The sequence below is a fragment of the Caretta caretta genome, chromosome 2, assembly GCF_965140235.1.
Source record: "Caretta caretta isolate rCarCar2 chromosome 2, rCarCar1.hap1, whole genome shotgun sequence".
In the NCBI taxonomy this organism is placed as follows: Eukaryota; Metazoa; Chordata; order Testudines; family Cheloniidae; genus Caretta; species Caretta caretta.
Genome location: NC_134207.1, coordinates 189,662,728 through 189,683,940, shown reverse-complemented (window position 1 = coordinate 189,683,940; position 21,213 = coordinate 189,662,728). Strand labels below are relative to the sequence as shown.

The following is a 21,213-nucleotide window of genomic DNA, read 5'->3' as shown; positions in this document are numbered from 1 at the left end:
TGTCTGTAGGCAAGGACTGGCCTGTCACCCAAGACTTGTGAGAGTGTTGGGTCATCCTTTAGGATAGGTTGTAGATCCTTAATAATGCGTTGGAGGGGTTTTAGTTGGGGGCTGAAGGTGACCGCTAGTGGCGTTCTGTTATTTTCTTTGTTAGGCCTGTCCTGTAGTAGGTAACTTCTGGGAACTCTTCTGGCTCTATCAATCTGTTTCTTTACTTCTGCAGGTGGGTATTGTAGTTGTAAGAAAGCTTGACAGAGATCTTGTAGGTGTTTGTCTCTGTCTGAGGGGTCGGAGCAAATGCGGTTGTATCGCAGAGCTTGGCTGTAGACGATGGATCGTGTGGTATGGTCAGGGTGAAAGCTGGAGGCATGCAGGTAGGAATAGCGGTCAGTAGGTTTCCGGTATAGGGTGGTGTTTATGTGGCCATTGTTTATTAGCACTGTAGTGTCCAGGAAGTGGATCTCTTGTGTGGACTGGACCAGGCTGAGGTTGGTGGTGGGATGGAAATTGTTGAAATCATGGTGGAATTCCTCAAGGGCTTCTTTTCCATGGGTCCAGATGATGAAGATGTCATCAATATAGCGCAAGTAGAGTAGGGGCTTTAGGGGACGAGAGCTGAGGAAGCGTTGTTCTAAATCAGCCATAAAAATGTTGGCATACTGTGGGGCCATGCGGGTACCCATAGCAGTGCCGCTGATCTGAAGGTATACATTGTCCCCAAATGTGAAATAGTTATGGGTAAGGACAAAGTCACAAAGTTCAGCCACCAGGTTAGCCGTGACATTATCGGGGATAGTGTTCCTGACGGCCTGTAGTCCATCTTTGTGTGGAATGTTGGTGTAGAGGGCTTCTACATCCATAGTAGCCAGGATGGTGTTATCAGGAAGATCACCGATGGATTGAAGTTTCCTCAGGAAGTCAGTGGTGTCTCGAAGGTAGCTGGGAGTGCTGGTAGCGTAGGGCCTGAGGAGGGAGTCTACATAGCCAGACAATCCTGCTGTCAGGGTGCCAATGCCTGAGATGATGGGGCGCCCAGGATTTCCAGGTTTATGGATCTTGGGTAGTAGATAGAATATCCCAGGTCGGGGTTCCAGGGGTGTGTCTGTGCGGATTTGATCTTGTGCTTTTTCAGGAAGTTTCTTGAGCAAATGCTGTAGTTGCTTTTGGTAACTCTCAGTGGGATCATAGGGTAATGGCTTGTAGAAACTCGTGTTGGAGAGCTGCCGAGCAGCCTCTTGTTCATATTCCGACCTATTCATGATGACAACAGCACCTCCTTTGTCAGCCTTTTTGATTATGATGTCAGAGTTGTTTCTGAGGCTGTGGATGGCATTGCGTTCCGAAATTTGCAAATTGGATACTATTAATTTAGGCTTAAATAGAGACTGGGAGTGGCTAAGTCATTATGCAAGGTAGCCTGTTTCCTCTTGTTTTTTCCTACCCCCCCCCCCCCCGATATTCTGGTTTAACTTGGATTTAAACTTGGAGAGTGGTCAGTTTAGATGAGCTATTACCAGCAGGAGAGTGAGTTTGTGTGTGTATGGGGGTGGGGGGGAAGTGATAAAACCTGGATCTATGCAGGAAATAGCCCGACTTGATTATGTAAAGAGTTGTCACTTTGGATGGGCTAGCACCAGCAGGAGAGTGAATTTGTGTGGGGGGGTGGAGGGTGAGAAAACCTGGATTTGTGCTGAAATGGCCCACCTGTTGATCACTTTAGATAAGCTATTACCAGCAGGACAGTGGGGTGGGAGGAGGTATTGTTTCATATTCTCTGTGTGTATATAAAGTCTGCTGCAGTTTCCACGGTACACATCTGATGAAGTGAGCTGTGGCTCACGAAAGCTCATGCTCAAATAAATTGGTTAGTCTCTAAGGTGCCACAAGTACTCCTTTTCTTTTTGCGAATACAGACTAACACGGCTGTTCCTCTGAGACCTCTAGCTGGAATTCCTCCAGGTCCTACACCACACTCCCTGTAGCCCCTTGCGCAAGGGATGTTTCAGAGGCAGGGAAGCACAATGAGCGCCAGCAGTCCCCTGCTGATGAATGATACCTTGGGGACCATCACCGGATGCCACATGCTAGAGCCACTTTTATGATGCGCTAACCTGTGCCTCAGGCCAGGCAGAGAATCAGGAAGGCTAGCTCCTTACTAAGGAATGGAAGGAACGAGAGCAGCAGAATAAAGACAAAGGGCTTCAAAAAAGCAGACTTCAACAAATGCAGGGACCTGGAAGGTAAGGTCCCACATGAAGAAAATCTAAGACAAAAAGTAGTTCTGGAGAGCTGGCAGTTTCTCAAGGAGACAGTATTAAGGCACAACTGCAAACTACCCTGATGCGAAGGAAAGGCAGGAAGAATAGTAAGAAGGTATGGCTCCATCAGGAGCGCTTTAATAAACTGAAAATCAAAAAGAAATGCTACAAAAACTTGAAACACGTACAAATCACTATGGAGGAGTACAAAAGAATAGCACAAGTATGTAGAAACAAAATCAGAAAAGCTAAGACTCAAAATGAGTTACACCTAGCATGGGACATAAAAGGCAATAAACAGCAGTTCTTTAAATACGCTAAGAGCAAGAGAAATAGGAAGGAAGTACAGGTTCTCTACTTAGTGGGGAAGGAGAGCTGATGACATCAAGAAAGCTGAGGTGTTCTATTTTGCTTCAGTCTTAACTAAAAAAGGTTAATGGTGACAAGATACTAAAACACAATTAATATTAAACAACAAAGGGGAAGGAATGCAAACCAAAATAGGGAAATAATAGTTTAAACAATATTTAGATAAGTTAGATGTATTCAAGTCACCAGGGCCTGATGAAATTCATCCTAGCGTACTTAAGGAACAAGCTGAAGCAATCTTGGAACCTTTATAAATTATTTTTGAGAACTCATGGAGGATGGGTGAAGTCCCAGGAGACTGGAGAAGGGCAAACACACTATATTTAAAAAGGGGAACAAGGAGTACCCAGGGAATTATAGATCAGTCTGTCAAACTTCAGTACCTGGAAAGATACTAGAACAAATTATTAAACAATCAATTTGTAAGCACCTGGAGGATAATATGGTTATGAGGAACAGCCAGCATAGATTTGTCAAGAACAAATCATGCCAAACCAACCTAATTCCCTTCCTTGGCAGGGTTATGAGCCAAGTGGATGGGCGGGAAGCAGTAGACTTGATATATCTTGATTTTAATAAGGCTTTTGATGTAGTCCCACATGACATTCTCATAGGAAAATGGCCTAGATGGAGTTACTATATGGTGGGCATAAAACCAGTTGAAAGTCTGTACTCAAAGTGTAGTCATCAATGGTTTGTTAGCAAACTCACAGGGCGTATTTAGTGGGGTCCTGTGGGGGTGTCAGTCCTATTCTATATTTTCCTTAATGGCTGGATAATGGAGTGGAGTGAATTGTTATAAAATATGGAGACGACACTAAGATGGGAGGAGTTGCAAGCACTTTGGAGGAGAGGATTAGTATTCAAAACAAACTTGACAAATTAGAGAATCAGTCTGAAATCAACAAGATGAAATTCAATAAAGAAAAGCACAAAGTACTTCACTTAGGAAGGAAAAATCATATAGACAATTACAAAACAGGGAATACCTGGCTAGCTCAGCGTTTCCCAAATGCGGCCACTAAGGGCTTTTCTTGAGGCCATAGCCTCCTGGGCAGTGACTGGGGATGGGGCAAATCAGTGGTTCCTCCCTTTGGGCTGCAAGGAAGGGTTGGGCCCTGCCCCGTTCTGGAGCCACAAGCGCCAGAGGAACAGACAGCTGGTGAGTTCCCCACCTTACCAGGGGCAGTGGGGCTCTGGCTTCCAGCTTCAGCCTTGAGGCTCCGACCGTGGGGCTTCGGGCTCTAGGTTTTGGCTGCATAGTGGCGGGCTCCATTTCCCTGGAGTCACAACTCCTTGCCCCCACTGCTGCCCCCATCCCCTCACCCATCCACCCCATCACCCCTGGCCCCTGCTGTCTCCCTACCCACCTCCCCATCCAGGGCTTAATTTGTCCCCCCAGCTTGCCAGTGCTGAGTAAGTCTGCTGTGAAAAGGGGTAGGTGTATGTTTGTAAATATCACTCATCACTGTCTCAGAGCTAGCTAACAAGTCTGCTGCTGTGAAAAGTGATATTAACAAACATACAAATATCACTTTTCACAGGAGCAGACTTAGCTAGAAAGTCTAAAAAAAAATCCCACAACCAACAAAGCAAAAGAAACAACAACAACAACAAAGCATAAGAACATACAGAACACCTTATTTGTGTTTCTATTCTGTTTAGGTCCAGTAAGGAAGAGAGACAACTGTACATTAATTAATTATATTATTATTATTATTATTATTATTATTGAGTCTGCAAATAAAAACCCTACATAAATAAATTACTATGATTTGGACGTATATATGTGCATATTTATTTGTTTTTCCTAAATTTATTATGTATTTTAGGAAAAACTGTCATAGTGGCCACCAGCAGGAGTTGGTGGCCACACTCTGAGGCCACCAAAAAATTTGTGGTAAGAACCCCTGGGCTAGATGGAGGTACTGCTGAAAAGGATATGGGGGTTATAGTGGATCCCAAATTGAATCTGAGTCAACAACATGATGCAGCTGCGTAAAAGGCGAATATTCTGGACTGTATTAAACAGGAGTGTCATATGTAAGCCCTGGTCTACACTATGAGTTTAGGTCGAATTTAGCAGCGTTAGGTCAATTTAATCCTGCACCTGTCCACAAGACCAAGCCTGTTTTGTTGACTTAAAGGGCTCTGAAAATCCATTTCTGTACTCCTCCCTGGCAAGGGGTTTAGCGCGGAAATCGACCTTGCTGGGTTGAATTTGGGGTAGTGTGGACGCAATTCAATGGTATTGGCCTCCAGGAGCTATCCCAGAGTGCTCCATTGTGACTGCTCTGGACAGAACTCTCAACTCAGATGTACTGGCCAGATAGACAGGAAAAGCCCCGGGAACTTTTGAATTTCATTTCCCGTTTGGCCATCATGGCCAGCTGATCAGCAGAGGTGACCATGCAGAGCTCATCAGCACTGGTGACCATGGAGTCCCAGAATTGCAAAAGAGCTCCAGCATGGACCGAACGGGAGGTACTGGATCTGATCGTTGGATGGGGAGGAGAATCCGTGAAGGCAGAACTCCGTTCCAAAGGATGAAATACCAATATATTTGCCAAAATCTCCAAGGGCATGATGGACAGAGACTACAACAGGGACACACAGCAGTGCCGCATGAAAATTAAGGAGCTCAGGAAAGCCTTCCAAAAAACAAAGGAGACAGACGGTCGCTCCGGGTCAGAGCCCCATACATGCCGCTTCTTTGATGAGCTGCATGCCATTCTAGGGGGGGCCTCTACTACTACCCCACCACTGTCCATGGACACCTGCAAGGGGGGAGTTGCACGTAACAGGGATGAGGATTTTGTGGATGAGGAAGATGAAGAGGAGGAGGCGGCTGAGGATAGCGCACAGAAGGCAAGCGGAGAATCCCTTCCCCCTCGCAGCCAGGAACTGTTCATCACCCTGGAGCCAATACCCTCCCAACACGGGCTCCCGGACCATGAAGCCGGAGGAGGCACCTCTGGTGAGTGTACCTTTGTAAATAGAATACAGGGCTTAAAAGCAAGCACGTTTAATGATTAATTTTCCCTGAAGACTTAGGATGCATTCGCAGCCAGTACAGCTACTGGAAAAGTCTGTTAACGTGTCTGGGGATGGAGCGGAAATCCTCCAGGGACATCTCCATGAAGCTCTCCTGGAGGTACTCTAAAAGCCTTTGCAGAAGGTTTCTGGGAAGGGCAGCCTTATTCCATCCTCCATGGCAGGACACTTTACCACGCCAAGGGGACATTCAGAGGTGCCCATTCCTGCTGGGCTGTTTGCCTTTGGCTGAAAAGAAATCATCCCCGCTGTTAGCCACGCAGTGGGGGGAGGCCTGTTCATGCTGAGCTGTTTGTGTTTGGCGGACAGCGATCTTCCCTGATACTAGCCACGCAGTGGTGGTATGAGAAAGGAGGGTGTTGCTGTTTGAAACCATTCCCACGTTATGAAGACTGAAGAAGCTGAAATCCTTTGCCTTACCATGGCTGCCTGCAAGCCGAATTCTGTTGCCCAGCTGAGCGTGTGTGATGTCTCATACCAAACCGGCAGGCACTCAATATAAGAGGCAAAATGCGACCTTGTACCAAAAGCACATGTGCTATGTGACGTGAATCGTTTGATTCAGTGTGAAATAGTCTTCCCTTTGTTCTCTAAAATGTATCTTTTAAAATACTACTCTCCCTTTTTTCCTCCGGCAGCTGCAAATGTTACTACACTCCCCCTATCATCTCCGTCCCAAAGGCTAGCGCAGATTAGAAGGCGAAAAAAACACACTTGCGATGACATGTTCTCAGAGCTCATGCAGTCCTCCAGCACTCAAAGAGCTCAGAAGAATGGATGGAGGCAAACAATGGCAGAGTCCAGGAAAGCATTAAATGAATGCAATGAGAGGAGGGAGGAGCACAATGAGAGGAAGCAGGATGCAATGCTGAGGCTAATGGGGGAGCAAACTGACATGCTCAGGTGTCTGGTGGAGATGCAGGAAAGGCAGCAGGAGCACAGACCACCGCTGCAGCCCCTGTATAACTGCCTGCCCTCCTCCCCAAGTTCCATATCCTCCTCACCCACATGCCCAAGAACATGCAGCGGGGAGGCTACGGCCACCCAGCCACTCCATCCCAGAGGATTGCCCAAGCAACAGAAGGCTGACATTCAATAAGTTTTGAACTGTAGTGTGGCCTTGTCCTTCCCTCCTCCACCACCCCACCCAGTGCTTCCCTTCTCACCCACCACTCCCGGGCTACCTTGCGAGTTTCCCCCCTATTTTGTGATGAATTAATGAAGAATGCATGATTTTGAAACAATAATGACTTTATTGCCTCTGAAAGCTGTGATCCAAGGGGGGAGGTTGGCTGGCTTACAGGGAAGTAGAGTCAACCAAGGGGGCAGATTTTCATCAAAGAGTAAAACAGAATTGTCACACTGTAGCCTGGCCAGTCATGAAACTGGTTTTTAAAGCTTCTCTGATGCGCAGGGCGCCCAGATGTGTTCTTCTAAATCACCCCGATGTCTGGCTGTGCGTAATTGGCCGCCAGGTGATTTGCCTCAACCTCCCACCCCGCCATAAACGTCTCCCCCTTACTCTCACAGATATTGTGGAGCACACAGCAAGCAGCAATAACAATGGGAATGTTGGTTGCGCTGAGGTCTCACCTAGTCCGCAAACAGCGCCAGCAAGCTTTTAAAAGTCCAAAGGCACATTCTACCACCATTCTGCACTTGCTCAGCCTACAGCTGAACTGCTCCTTACTACTGTCCAGGGTGTCTGTGTATGGCTTCATGAGCCAGGGCATTAAGGGGTAGGCTGGGTTCCCAAGGATAACTATAGGCATTTCAACATCCCCAACGGTAATTTTCTGGTCTGGGAAGTAAGTTCCTTCCTGCAGCTGTTCAAACAGACCAGAGTTCCTGAAGATGCGATTGTCACGCACCTTTCCCGGCCATCCCACGCTGATGTTGGTGAAACATCCTTTGTGATCCACCAGGGCTTGCAGCACCATTGAAAAAGTACCCCTTGTGGTTTACGTACTGGCTGCCAAGGTGGTCTGGTCCCAAGATAGGGATATGCGTTCCCTCTATCACCCCACCACAGTTAGATCCCAAAGCCATCCACTATGACCTGCACATTTCCCAGAGTCACTACCCTTGATAGCAGCAGCTCAGTGATTGCGCTGGCTACTTGGATCACAGCAGCCCCCACAGTAGGTTTACCCACTCCAAATTGCTTCCCAACTGACCGGTAGCTGTCTGGCATTGCAAGCTTCCAGAGGGCTATCGCCACTCGCTTGTGAACTGTGAGGGCTGCTCTCATCTTGGTATTCTTGCTCTTCAGGGCAGGGGAAAGCAAGTCACAAAGTGCCCTTACGCATGCGAAGTTTCGCAGCCACTGGGAATCATCCCAGACCTGCAACACTATGCAGTCCCACCAGTCTGTGCTTGCTTCCTGGGCCCAGAATCAGCGTTCCACAGCAGGAACCTGCCCCATTACCATCATGATTTCCAAATTGCTAGGGCTCGTGCTTTGAGAGAAGTCTGTGTCCAAGTCCTCATCACTATCATGATTGCGCTGTCATCGCCCCCTCGCCTGCTTTTGCGGGTTCTGCATGATAATGTGCGAGGTATTTACAATGCTCACAACAGCAGCAGTGAGCTGAGCGGGCTCCATGCTTGCCATAGCATGGAGTCTGCAAGAGAGCAGAGTTGCAGCGGAAGCGGTGGATGACGATGGATGCCACGAGAATAGATGTTTATACAGAATGACGAGAGGACCTGCGAGGTGGATTCATGGCACCAGGAGAGCAGAGTTACAGCGGAAGCGGTGGATGACGACAACATGGAGAAATTTGCTATTGAGTCTGAGCTCATTTACAAGAGCAGGAGAGCAGAGCTGCAGCAGATGAGGATGGTTAGCAGTCCTACTGCACCGTCTGCTGACAGCAGCACCTAGGACACAACAGCAGAGGTGATGGTGAGCTGAGCGGGCTCCATGCTTGCCGTGGTATGGTGTCTGCACGGAAAAAAGGCGCAAAACGATTGTCTGTTGTTGCTTTCACGGAGGAAGGTGCGACTGACGACATGTACCCAAAACCACTCGCGACAATGTTTTTGCCCGATCAGGCATTGGGAGCTTAACCCAGAATTCCAGTGGGCGGCGGAGACTGCGGGAACTGTGGGATAGCTTCCCACAGTACACCGCTCTGTGAGTCGATGCTAGCCACGGTAGTGAGGACGCACTCCGCCCACTTAATGTGCTTAGTGTGGACATATGCAATCAACCGTATAAAATCGATTTCTAAAAATCGACTTCTATAAAATCGACCTAATTTCATAGTTAGACATATGCTAAGACAGAAGGTAACTGTCTTACTCTATTCAGCACTGGTGAGACCTCACCTGGACTTCTGTGTCCAATTTTGGGAGCCACAATTTAGGAAGGATGTGGACAAACTGGAGAGAGTCCAAAGGAGAACAAGAATGATAAAAGGTTTAGAAAACCTAGCCTATGAGGAAAGGTTAACAAAATCAGATATGCTTAGTCTTGAGAAAAGAAAACTATGGCGGAGGGGTGGGGGTGGGGGGCAACCTGGTAACAGTCTTCAAATATGTTAAGGGTTTCTATAAAGAAGACTGATCAGTTGTTCTCCATGGCCACTGAAGGTAGGACAAGAAATAATGGACTTAATCTGCAGCAAGAGAGAGATTTAGGTTAGATATTAGAAAAAACTCTACCAAGGGAGTTAAGCTCTGGAATAGGGTTCCAAGGGAGATTGTGAAATCCCCATCACTGGAGGTTTTTAAGAACAGGATGAACACACACCTGTCAGGGATGGTCTAGGTTTACTTGGTCCTGCCTCAGCACATGGGGCTGGATTTGGTGACCTCTTAAGGTCCCTTCCAGCCCTAACATTTCTACGATAGCTGGCTCCCTCATGGTCCGCAGCTTCTGCTGTGGTCATTTGAGGCTGGATGCAGCAGAGAAGCTGACCCACAATACTCAGCTACTATTTCAAATCAGTTCTTAACTAGGGTTACATGAAAGGTTCCTCTACAAACCTGAATCTACCCCAAGTCAGGGTGAGTTCAGGGTTCTCCTACCTAGCAGGCATCTCAGCTCAAGTTAGGGAAAGTTTGATGCAGGTTTGCTTGAGCTGATAGGGCAGTTTCTTCTCAGAAATGCCTATCCTTATGCCCCAAGACTCTTTTAAGGATATACATACCAATAACACTCAACATGTAAATTGCTCAGTCTCCTCTCTCTCATTTAATCACTTGGCTACAAAAAGTGCACTGTAAAAATTGCAAAACTTTGTCCGTCTACTCAGAAAACATTTGGGCCAGCAAAAAATAAAGTGGGAGAAAGGGGTCTGGATGTCTCCGAGCACAAACATGCACTCCAGCTGGAGCACATGGGAACTGAAAGGCAGGCACTGTTTAATTACAACCACAGGTGTGAGATGCAAACACAGGAAACCACAACCCGCCACGACACCATAAATAAAGCCTCCTCTCTGCTTATGGCAGATCTCTGCAATAAGCTCCCCAGCTCCACTTTATTTATTTATTTTTAACGGATCCATACACCATATACCCCAATAGCACCAAACTGTATAGATAAGGCAACTCACACTGGGAACAGAATATTACCAACGGCAGAATCCCTGCTGAGGCACATTTCTGTACACAACACTCAGTCTCTCTCTCTCTCTCCCCTCCGCTAGAGAGATGTTCTGTTCTCTCAACACACCAAAGACACAGGGGAACCATGTCTGTGATTCGATACTTAAGGCTGTTTACACAGGTTCCATTATCTGCCTGACTAAGCCCACAGTGCTCTAACTTTCTTTTGGGGGGAGAGGGGGGAGAAGAGGGGAGGAGCTCCTTTTTCCCTTAACATTCTCATTGTGAAATGTAGCCAGAAAAAAATTGCTTTGAAAACATAAGAACGGCCATACTGGGTCAGACCAAAGGTCCATCTAGCCCAGCATCCTGTCTTCCGACAGTGGCCAGTGCCAGGTGCCCCAAAGGGAATGAACAGAACAGGTAATCATTATGTGATCCATCCCCTGTCACCCATTCCCAGCTTCTGGCAAACGGAGGCTAGGGACATCATCCCTGCCTATCCTGGTTAATAGCCATTAATGGACCTATCCTCCATGAATTGATCTAGTTCTTTTTTGAACCCTGTTATAGTCTTGGCCTTCACAACATCCTCTGGCAAAGAGTTCCATAGGTTGACCTGTGTGGGAAAATTTGAGGTTAACTGGATGAGGAGTTTGTGAGCTAGCAAGCTTCAAAGAAACAATTCTTTTTCACTTTTGGGGGAAAGTCTTATCTTTCACAACAAAAACCCCACCATTCAGTAGTATCGTTCCAATGGCTTGTACTAAAGAGTTATAGTTTCATGCATTTGCTTTCTGTGGAAGTACAATAGGCTATTTTTACTAAGGTTGAGTGGAAACACAGTTATTAGAGATCAATTTTCTGAAGTTCCTGAGGGTGTGTGAAGGTCTCAGTGAATACTGAAACTGTAGCTAGAAAATTTATTCTCAAACTTTTTAAGGAAATTCCTACCCCAGGAACCTTATAACAGAGATAAACTTGCAGACATATCTTCTTTAAACAAGCACACATTAGAAGAAAAAATGATTTAAAATTAAACATCAGAAAACCTGGAAGTATATTCAATTAAAAGTTCCAATCTCAGTTTCATCTTCCCCTAACTATATCTCATACTTAAACTTTGACTGCAGACCACTACTCCTCCCTTAATACACACACCAGCCACAAAATACACACATGCTTCAGAAAACTCCACACACTGGCCTGTAAGCATCAAACCCAACCACTACTTATGGGCTGAAGACCCAGCCTTCTCACATCCTGGGAGTATGGGCGTATTACTCAATGTAAAAGCCACGTCAAGCCAAGGCCTTGTATATCACCCACCTTAGCAATAATGCCCAGAAGTCCTTCTGTACCTGCAACAGGCCAAATGGATGGGTGCAGGTTATATCATCATACAACAAAAAAGCTGTACTTCTGGGATTCATACGCTATGTTTCCTGTGGCACATGGTAGGGATCCCTTGCCAGGATGCAGAGAGGGTAAGGGGCAGTTTAAGTTGGGATTGAAACAGCCATTGATTTTTCCCTCCCAGACTATTTCTGATGTTATTTGAATTCCTGTGCTCTACTGAGGTTTTTTTTTGCTTTTTGTCACATTACGTACAATATAGTTTTTGCTTTGGTAATTTTATTAAGAAGTGGTCCCTTGATGGAGATGTTCATTGATACTTAAAACTTCCCCCTCTGGAGACAGGTACATTTGTCACAACTGGAAGTTAATTTGGTTGTCTTATCTGGTCAAATTCAGCCCTGCTGTACGCCAGGCACCCAAAACTGAATCTGGCTCTAGTGGCCTAGTTGCCTTTGGTTTGCATTTTTAAAAAACCCACACATGTACATTTGGTACCATTGGCAGTATGCTCAAGGGAGGCCCAGCACCGGATGGACAGGGATGTCTGTCTAGAATTAAGTGCACTGGCAGACCAAGGAAGCTTACAAATATAATCACTGTTTAGTTGTAATATAGTATTACCTGGAGGTCCAAGCAAGACCAAGGCCCCTTTGCAATGGGTGCTGTACATGCAGTAGTGAGATAGCTTGAAATTAGATAGGCAGGCCAGTGATTCTAACCTAGTGCTAGTAACCTGTCCCCCTTTCACAAACATTATGTTCACCCCAGGTTTTAAAAAGAGATCAACAGAGTCAAATTCTGCCATTTGATAAAGACACACTAGTCTTGTTAATTTCCAATAGAAGATCAGATCTTTGACCCTCATTTTGGATTTTCTGCTTTAATCTACTATTTGAACCTCTTTCCATCCCACCACCAGTTTTCTATTTTTGACTTCCTTCCTCTCCTACAATTTCCATTAGTCACTTCTTGAGCATCCTTTTTACTTTTTTTGTCTTCATATTTCCTCTGAGGACCTCAGAACTCATACAGCTCAAATATGAGAACAATACGTTCTAAAATGTGTCAGCAATGGTAGCGTGGGACCAGAGCTAGAAGGGTCTGTGGTCCTATAAACCTATAGCCAGCAAACTTGTGGCACATCAGGGTTTAAAAAGCACTAAACTAAATCTAAAAGTAGGTTAGAGGAAAACACACACACACACGCACTCACTCACTCACTGTGAAATATTTTTGAAGTCCCTACTTATTACCTGGAAAACCTTTCTTTTGTCTTGAGCAGACACAGCACAAACTATATGTGCATAGATATTTTTCATACAATGGGAGTAACTATTGCACAGCAGCTGCATAGCAGGCTGAATGATTAATGTTTAACAAACTGATGACTGAGAATGTTTGGTCTATAGACTAGAAACAACAAACAATCAGACACCACGAGCATGCAGGAAATGGCTATATTTTTGACATACCTCCACAGGTTTAATGTAAGGCAGATATGTATACTGAACAGGCAAAAAACTGCCTGCCTAAAGGTTTATGGGCTTTATCCACTAAAAACTATTCGGTTTGCACACATGTTCTTGTATCAATGAACTAAATGTGATAGTTTGTGCCAAAGTAATTAATCATTCTAAATCTGTTGGTTTTATCTCTGAGCCAAGTTTTCTCTATACTATACCAGTGTCTCAGATAAAGTTGCTGATTTTTTCTCTGCCAACTGACCCCTGTAATGTGTACATATCCCCATCCAACTGCTTTCTCACACCATTTCTCACTGACCACACTGCCAGTATATCAGGAAACAGGACTTAGTAAAATCAGCACTGTGAAATATCTTAGGTCTATTCTTTCTTGGTAAAGCTCTCCGAATCTTTCATGTCTGGGAAACCAAAAAAGCATTTGGACAGAAGTCCAGCCACAAACAAAATTAGAGATCATTGCTAAAATGAAACTAGTGAGACAGCAAATATAACTATCTGGAATTTTGGCTGACAAATGAGCTTTAACTTAGTAAGTAATTCTATTTATTTAATTTATTTTAGTGCAGAGATTCAGCATTCCATCCCAGCAGAATTTTAGGACTGAGACCATGGACAATCTTGACTTCTCGATGACAGTTTTCACTGGATGTTGTCCAAGATGAACTCCAGTTGACCTTACAGACAGTCTAACTTCTTTCTGTTCAGAGATAAGCCAGCATGTCTACATACGCTGTTGAAACACATGGTTTTCAGCTAGACAGACAATATGTTCCCGCCAAACATTTACTTTACTGGTGTAACCCTTCTGCCCGTCAGAGTTGGCAGCAACAAGGGCCGGGTTCAATATCTAGGGGATCCATTCCAATAACACAATGCAAACCGGCTCGAGCCCCCACCCAGTGACCTGGGACAAATATATACCACCCCCGCTGGGCGCCTCCAAGAGGCAATACTTCCCCTCTCGCAAGCACCTAGTCTGAGTGTAGCAAAAAGCCTTTTAATAACAGAGAAACAATGTGGCATTATGTTGGGGAAACACCACCAACAGGATTCATAACACAACCCATGAGCAAAAAAACCCACCCCAAGCAAATTGGGGCATGTCCTTTCCCTTTGGTTCTTGAGTCCAGCAACCCCAAATCACCCAAAGTCCCAGAAGTCCAATGACCCAAAAGTCTCTGTCCCTGGTCAGGACAGCCCCAGAGTTCAAAAGTTTATCTGCGGAGCTTTACCTCCCAACCTAGGTGGAGATGGGACAGGGGTAAGAGGCACCTTACATGATCTGAAGTTGACCGCCCCACAGCTCCACAGGCCTTCGCTTCGCTTCGCCAGCCACCCCACAAACTCCTTCGCTCAGCTCCGCTCCGAGGCCCACAAGCAGCTCCCGCCGTCCCACGAACTGCTCTACCAGCCGGTCCACAAACTGCTCCGCGTCCCACAAGCAGCTCCCACAGTCCTACGAACTGCTCCACTGGCCTGTCCACAAGGCACTCCAGCCATCCACAAACTGCTCCACAATATATCTTCAGGCTCCCCCACTACTTAACACAACACTCAGTGATTTCAGCTCTTAGTCAGTTCAGCTCTTTGGTGAATTCAGCTTGCAGTAGGGGAGCCTCAGTGCTGGTACACCATTAGCCCAAAGTGAGCTCAGCAGCCTGTAACTAGACTCCTAATGGAATCAAAATTAGCTCTGATATTCCACAGTGGAGAGAGGAGGAAGTGCAATTAGCATGTAAGGCCCTCACCAAGGGGCCCATGCCACCAAATATTAATACTTGTCCCCAGCCTCTCTCCAGTCACAGAGTTTTAAAACCCATGACCCTTGCCTAGCGAGTGCTACTTAGTTGATGGTGAGTCCCTCCATCATAACAAAAGGCCAAGTACAGTTCCAAGCACAGTTCCTATAATCAGGGTAATAACAATTTATTCTTCCTGCCCCAATAACAGAGACACTGGGGATCCCACAGCAGCCAAAGTGACCATTTGGGCAGCTATGGCCTCATTCTAGGCGGGGTGGGTGTGCCTATGCAAATGAGATCGGCCCCTGAAGTTCTCTTCCACCACTTGCCACACCTCACCACCAGATGTCAGGGTGTAGCTCATCCTGATACTGCTTACATCAACATTTACTTTACTGGCATTTGAAAGTTTCCTACAATCTACAACAGTGGTACGATGGTATGGTGCGGAGAGAGTGTGCAGGAAGGCATAAATTATCCCTGTCTTGATGACAGAGCTATACTTCTTTAATCTGAATTATGGTCAACAGAGTGAATGATAAACAGAAATAGTTTAATATGCACCATAACAGAAGGGGGAAAAAAGCCCTTATAGGTACATTTCACCTATAACTGCAAGGCAAGACAGGACAAAGCAAACCATCTGAAAGATCAACTAAGAGAGTGCAATCCACAGAGGCCTGTTTCAGAAACAGAATTCAGCAAAACATGTGCAAACCCCCAGAATCCCAGGCAGACCAGCAAAACCTACAACTAGCAGGAAAAATGCAACACCTTGTCACTCCAATATGTAAGCATGCTAAGAAAGTTGATGAAGTAGCTCATTGTACCTACGTTTTGCAGCCAAAAGACATCTCCTTTAAGGGTATCTCTACATAGCAGCTGGAGGTATAATTCCCAGCATAGGCAGATAGCTCAGCTTGACCTAGCACACTAAAAATAGCAGTGAGTCTGCAGTGGCACGGGTAGTGGCTCCGGCTTGCTGCCAAAATATGCACCCAGGAAGTCAGGTGGGATTGGATTTGGGCAGGTAGATATTTTTAGCATGCTAGCTCAAACAGAGCTAGTGCTCCTACGTCTACTTGAGCACTGAGCTGGAAATTACACCTTCTAGCTGCTTTGTAGACATTTTCTAAATGTGAATTTCTTCCAGTGTAAGTTTGTTTGGCAGCTGGTGTGAGCGAGAGAGAGAAAACAAGCCTCCTCTGAGGGTCTGCTTCCAAGAGTTCCCCTTAAATACCATTACTGCACCCAACCCTGCAAACACTAGAGCATATATGTAACTATAGTCATGTGAGTTGTCCAAGCGAATGCTATTTAATTGAGCACAGCACACAGGACTGAGGTTTTACTGAGTAATTGCTATACTGTATAAAATGAGCCAAATTATACTCTCACTTACACTTGTATAAATCCAGGATAACTCCACTGAAGTCATTGGTCAAACTCCAAATTTATACAAGTGAAACCGGGGACAGAATCTGGGTCAGTGGGATCTGATCCTGCTCCTCTGGAATTAATAGGGGTTTTGCCATGGACTTCAATGGGAGCAGGAACAGGCCAATCTTGAGCTTCTAGAATGGCTCAGAACACATGTTTAATGTTTATATTTGGTATTGCAAATACCCTTGCAAATCTCTTCAACTTTTTATTGATTCTAAAATAATTCTGAGTAATGCACACAAAAATACTAACAAACAGAAACACCAAAACAAACATGAAAAAACAGAGCTAATACTTCTGAATTAAAATGAGTGTTAAGACAGGAAAGAGAACGGAACTACGCTAGCAACAACATGTAATGTTTAAAGTGTGTTTCCTTTCCTCCGTTACAACAAATCAGTCAGGGAAGTAGTTACTTTGACCTATAAAGCATGTCCAGTTTTGTTTGTTTGCTGATGACTAGCATAAAAGGAAAGAATCAAACACCCTCAAAGGTATAATAAAGATTCTTAAAAAACAAAAAAGAAAACAAACAAAAAACCTTAGAGCCACACCTACGGCAAGCAAACAAGCAGTAGGAATTTACTGAAACTCCATCCAATGAGGGCAGCTGAAAGAAAATGAACCAGATTCACACCTGGCACCTATGAGGCTGGATGGATGGGCAGCATCTTTTCACCCCAAGGGAAGGCAGACAGTGGAACCCATGGCCCTACATTCTCAGGGTTTACACTGGGTCGGGGAGGAAGGGAGGGGAGTCTATATTCCAGGTCTCCTACCAGCAGAGGTTCCCTTATTGTTGTGCTGATTCAGCACATCTTCCATCTGGCCCAGCCCTTCCTGGTTTCATTTGCTTTGTGGGGTACAATGACTAGCTCTCTCCAGCAGAGCAAGTATCACAGGCAGCTTGCGTCATTATGTCTATCACCAATGGGTATGGCCCTCCATTTGACTTTCAACAGTTTATGCTAGCAAAACCAAGGGGTGAACCTGGCTGAATAACTAAGGGACACAGCCTTCTCACTCTGTGGCCCTATCAGTAAATCCCACTAACAGTTACACTTCCACGCACATGGAGAGCGGAACAGACCCCTATGCGAGGCCAACGCTGCCTGTCTACTAGTGCAGAATTATACACACGGAATGGGCCAAATTCTGCTCCCAGTCAATGGGGATGTACTGGTATAACTGAGGCAAGGATTAGGCCCACCATGCATAAATCATATACCACAGGCAACTAGAGATCTATGTCAGCTGATTGCTTTATGCCAGATGTTATAATTAGATACAATCAGGCTAAAACAGGAATGCCAGTCTTACATTTCCTAGTATAAGCAAGTGGATTTCTGGAGGTCTGTTACACTCCTCGTTTCTGACATTAGTCAGAACGTGCTTCCTGTAATGTACTAAATTTTAGTAAGAAAATAAAAGTTTCTATCAACTTCCTGAAGCAAGTGAACAGCTACTGGCTGCATAACATGTGAAAATGCTGGCTTCTGAATTATGGGTTTGATGCCCCTGTTCTCCCCACATGCTGAAATATATTTTAGTGAAGGCTTCCATTGGTAGCTTTCCATATGAAATCCTTTGCACTGATTCCTAACCAGATTGAGTCTTTGGCTACAGCACTGGCAGGGAGAAGCAGGCTTTCCCTTGCTGGATTCCAGGCATAGATAAATCCACCTATATGGTCTATTCTGAAATGCAAATAATTTTACCTTGCATTGAAATGTGTTGAAAATAAAAAGATCTGTATTTTAGGCTCAGCAGTTGAAGCAAATAGTCACTCTTACAATCTAGAGGGATAAAAACAAGCCCACCCTGCCAGCACATTTGGAAATGGATTAACCCTGATTTCTGTTTCCACTGGGCTGGAACAGATGTGAACAGAAATAGAAATAACTATGTTTAAGCCTTTAATGCTGGTCTCCTTATAAATAGGATACAAGTAACTCTAAAATGATGATATAACGTCCATATTTATTGACCAACAGTTGCACAGTGGTAATTTTGGAAGCTCAGGACAGCCAGACCTCACCATTGGAACTGTTTTTAACAGGAGCCTAGGATGGAATGGAGGTCTGGGTTCCACTGGCAAAGCCCTGCCAGGGGACTATGAACAAGTATTGCAGAGGATTCCAAATAAACTGAGAATAGGGGGTGAAAGAGGAAGAAGCTGCTTTCTGAATGTTCTAAAAATAGATGTCATCTGTAAGCATACCCTTTCCGTAGTCATATCTTTGATCATATGACAGGGGAACAGTCTATAAAGGAAAATGTAAGTGAGCGATGCAGTAAGCTTTTAACAGCTGTGTGATGAGCACAGTTCAAGTTTCAACTATTATTAAAAAACATTTATACAGCTCTGTAAATTTACTCACACTTTACAGCTATAGATAAGACACATTCCCTGCAGCCTCGCTAAGCTGACAATTCTAAATGCAACAGAGAAAGAAATCCTTATATTGGAAAATAAAACTCCAGTTACGCAAATGCACCGTGTGGTTTTTACTGTTGCAAAATACACCACAAGGAGCTACATTTCTAAATACACACTAGCAGCTACAGGGATATATAATGGACAGAGCACAGGCTTTAGAATCAAGAGAAGGGTGTTAGTCCTAGCTCTACTATAGACTTCCTGTGTGTTCATGGGAAAGTCACTTTGTCTTTCCAGGCCTGTTTCTCCATCAGTGAAATGGAGATAATACAAATTCCTAGGGCTGCCGATTAATCATAGTAAACTCACGCAATTAACTCAAAAAAATTAATTGCGATTAAAAAAATTAATTGTGACTAATTGTACTGTTAAACAATAGAATATCAACTGAAATTTATTGCATATTTTTGGATGTTTTTCTACGTTTTCAAATGTATTGATTTCTATTACAACACAGAATACAAAGTGTACAGTGCTCACTTTATATTATTGTTTATTAAAAATATTTGCACTGTAAAAATAAAATAGTATTTTTCAATTCACCTCATACAAGTACTGTAGTGCAATCTCTTTTATCATGAAAGTGTAACTTACAAATGTAGATTTTTTTTGTTAAATAACTGCATTTAGAAATAAAACAATGTAAAACTTTAGAGTCTACAAATCCACTCAGTCCTACTTCTTGTTCAGCCAATCGCTAAGACAAACAAGTTTGTTTACATGTACGGGAGATACCGCTGCCTGCTTCTTATTTACAATGTCACCTGAAAGTGAGAACAGACGTTCGCATGGCACTTTTGTAGCCAGCGTTGCAAGGTATTTATGTGTCAGATATGCTAAACATTCATATGCCCCTTCATGATTTGGCCACCATTCCAGAGGACATGCTTCCATCATGGACCCATGTCCTCTGGAATGGAGGTTGAAGCATGAAGGGACATATGAATCTTAAACAAGACATGGGCAGCATTATCTCCTGCAAATTGTAACAAAACTTGTTTGTCTGAAAGATTGGCTGAAGTAGGACTGAATGGATTTGTAGGTTCTAAAGTTTTACATTGCTTTATTTTTGAATGCAGTTATATTTGGTACATAATTCTACATTTTTAAGTTCAACTTTCATTATAAAGAGATTGCACTACAGTACTTGTATGAGGTGAATTGAAAAATACTATTTCTTTTGTTTTTTACAGTGCAAATATTTGTAATAAAAAATAAACATAAAGTGAGCACTGTCACTTTGTATTCTGTGTTGTAACTGAAATCAATATATTTGGAAATGTAGAAAACATCCAAAAATATTTAAATAAATGGTATTCTATTATTGTTTAAACACACAATTAATATTTTTAAATTGCTTGACAGCCCTTGACAAATTACTTGCCTTGCATATGCATTGTGAAGCTTAGCTCATTAGTGTTTACAAAACACTTTGGAGAGCCTCAGATGGGAAGCATTATAGAAATGCAACGCTATTATTGTTATTATTTGTAGTAAAAACACTACAAGCACAATAACTTTGCAGAGCACCTTATGGAGATTATTAAAATAAAGCAAACTGTGGCTCCCTACCCCCACTCAAAGAATTTACAGTCTAATCAGACAAACATGGAACATGAGACTAGACAATGGAAGGGAGTTGCAAAAGCAAGGATGAGGATTAAAAGAGAAGAGTATACTACAGAGTGATTGAAGGCGAGTTCTTAGGGTAAAAGTCGTCTTCCAGTCCTGTGCAGTCTATATCAGGAAGCAAGGCAAGAGAGATGGGTTTTGGGGAGGGATTTATAGGAAGATAGCAAATATTCTTGGTACACAGGAAGGAGCAGAGTGAAAGAGGCATGAACATGGGTGTGGGAGAGAGGGGGCAGAGAGTAGAGGGCAGAGTTTATGCATAAAGTGTCAGTAGTTCCATTTTTCTTCATAGTAGCCCATTTATCAGCAAATGGCAATGGTCAGTCATTTCAACTCCTAATCCATTCTGGGAACCAACATACTACATAGGGGTAGTACTATGGAAGTGCAGCATGTATCCTGCCATCTGTGTAAGATAACAAGACATAGCATGGACACAACTGAAACAAATGTAATAATCAGGTCAGGGATATAAAAACTTGACTGAGAAAAAGTGAAGCTAGAACGCAAATTAGCTCCAATTCTAAAAAGCTGTGTCTTACTTTACAATGCCTATAGCTATACATAACTTAATTTAGGGCCCAATCCTGCTAGCCCGTCACATGCAGAACTCTCATATCTGGTCCTCAGATTGTATAGTCTTCTGGGCAAAGAATCTGTCTTAGAGACACCTAGATTTTAAGGCAAGAAGGGATCATAGGATCATCTAGTCTGACATACACAACTCAGGCCATGGAATTTCACCCAGTGATTCCTGCATCTAATCTTCTAGGTCTATGAAGGTCCGTGCATAAGATACAGCTGCATTGGAAGAGAACAGGCACTTACAAATAGCTAAAGGGCTTTATCTTGCTTTAAATACCATCTAGTAGAAG

The 21,213-nt window shown here is 44.1% G+C and overlaps 1 protein-coding gene across 2 annotated transcripts in view; it reads right to left on the bottom strand.

Annotated features, from left to right (window-relative positions):
• The window catches only part of LIMD1 (LIM domain containing 1), a 68,620-nt gene that overhangs the window by 30,437 nt on the left and 16,970 nt on the right, over positions 1-21,213 (bottom strand). The gene's annotated exons all lie outside the window — the stretch shown is intronic.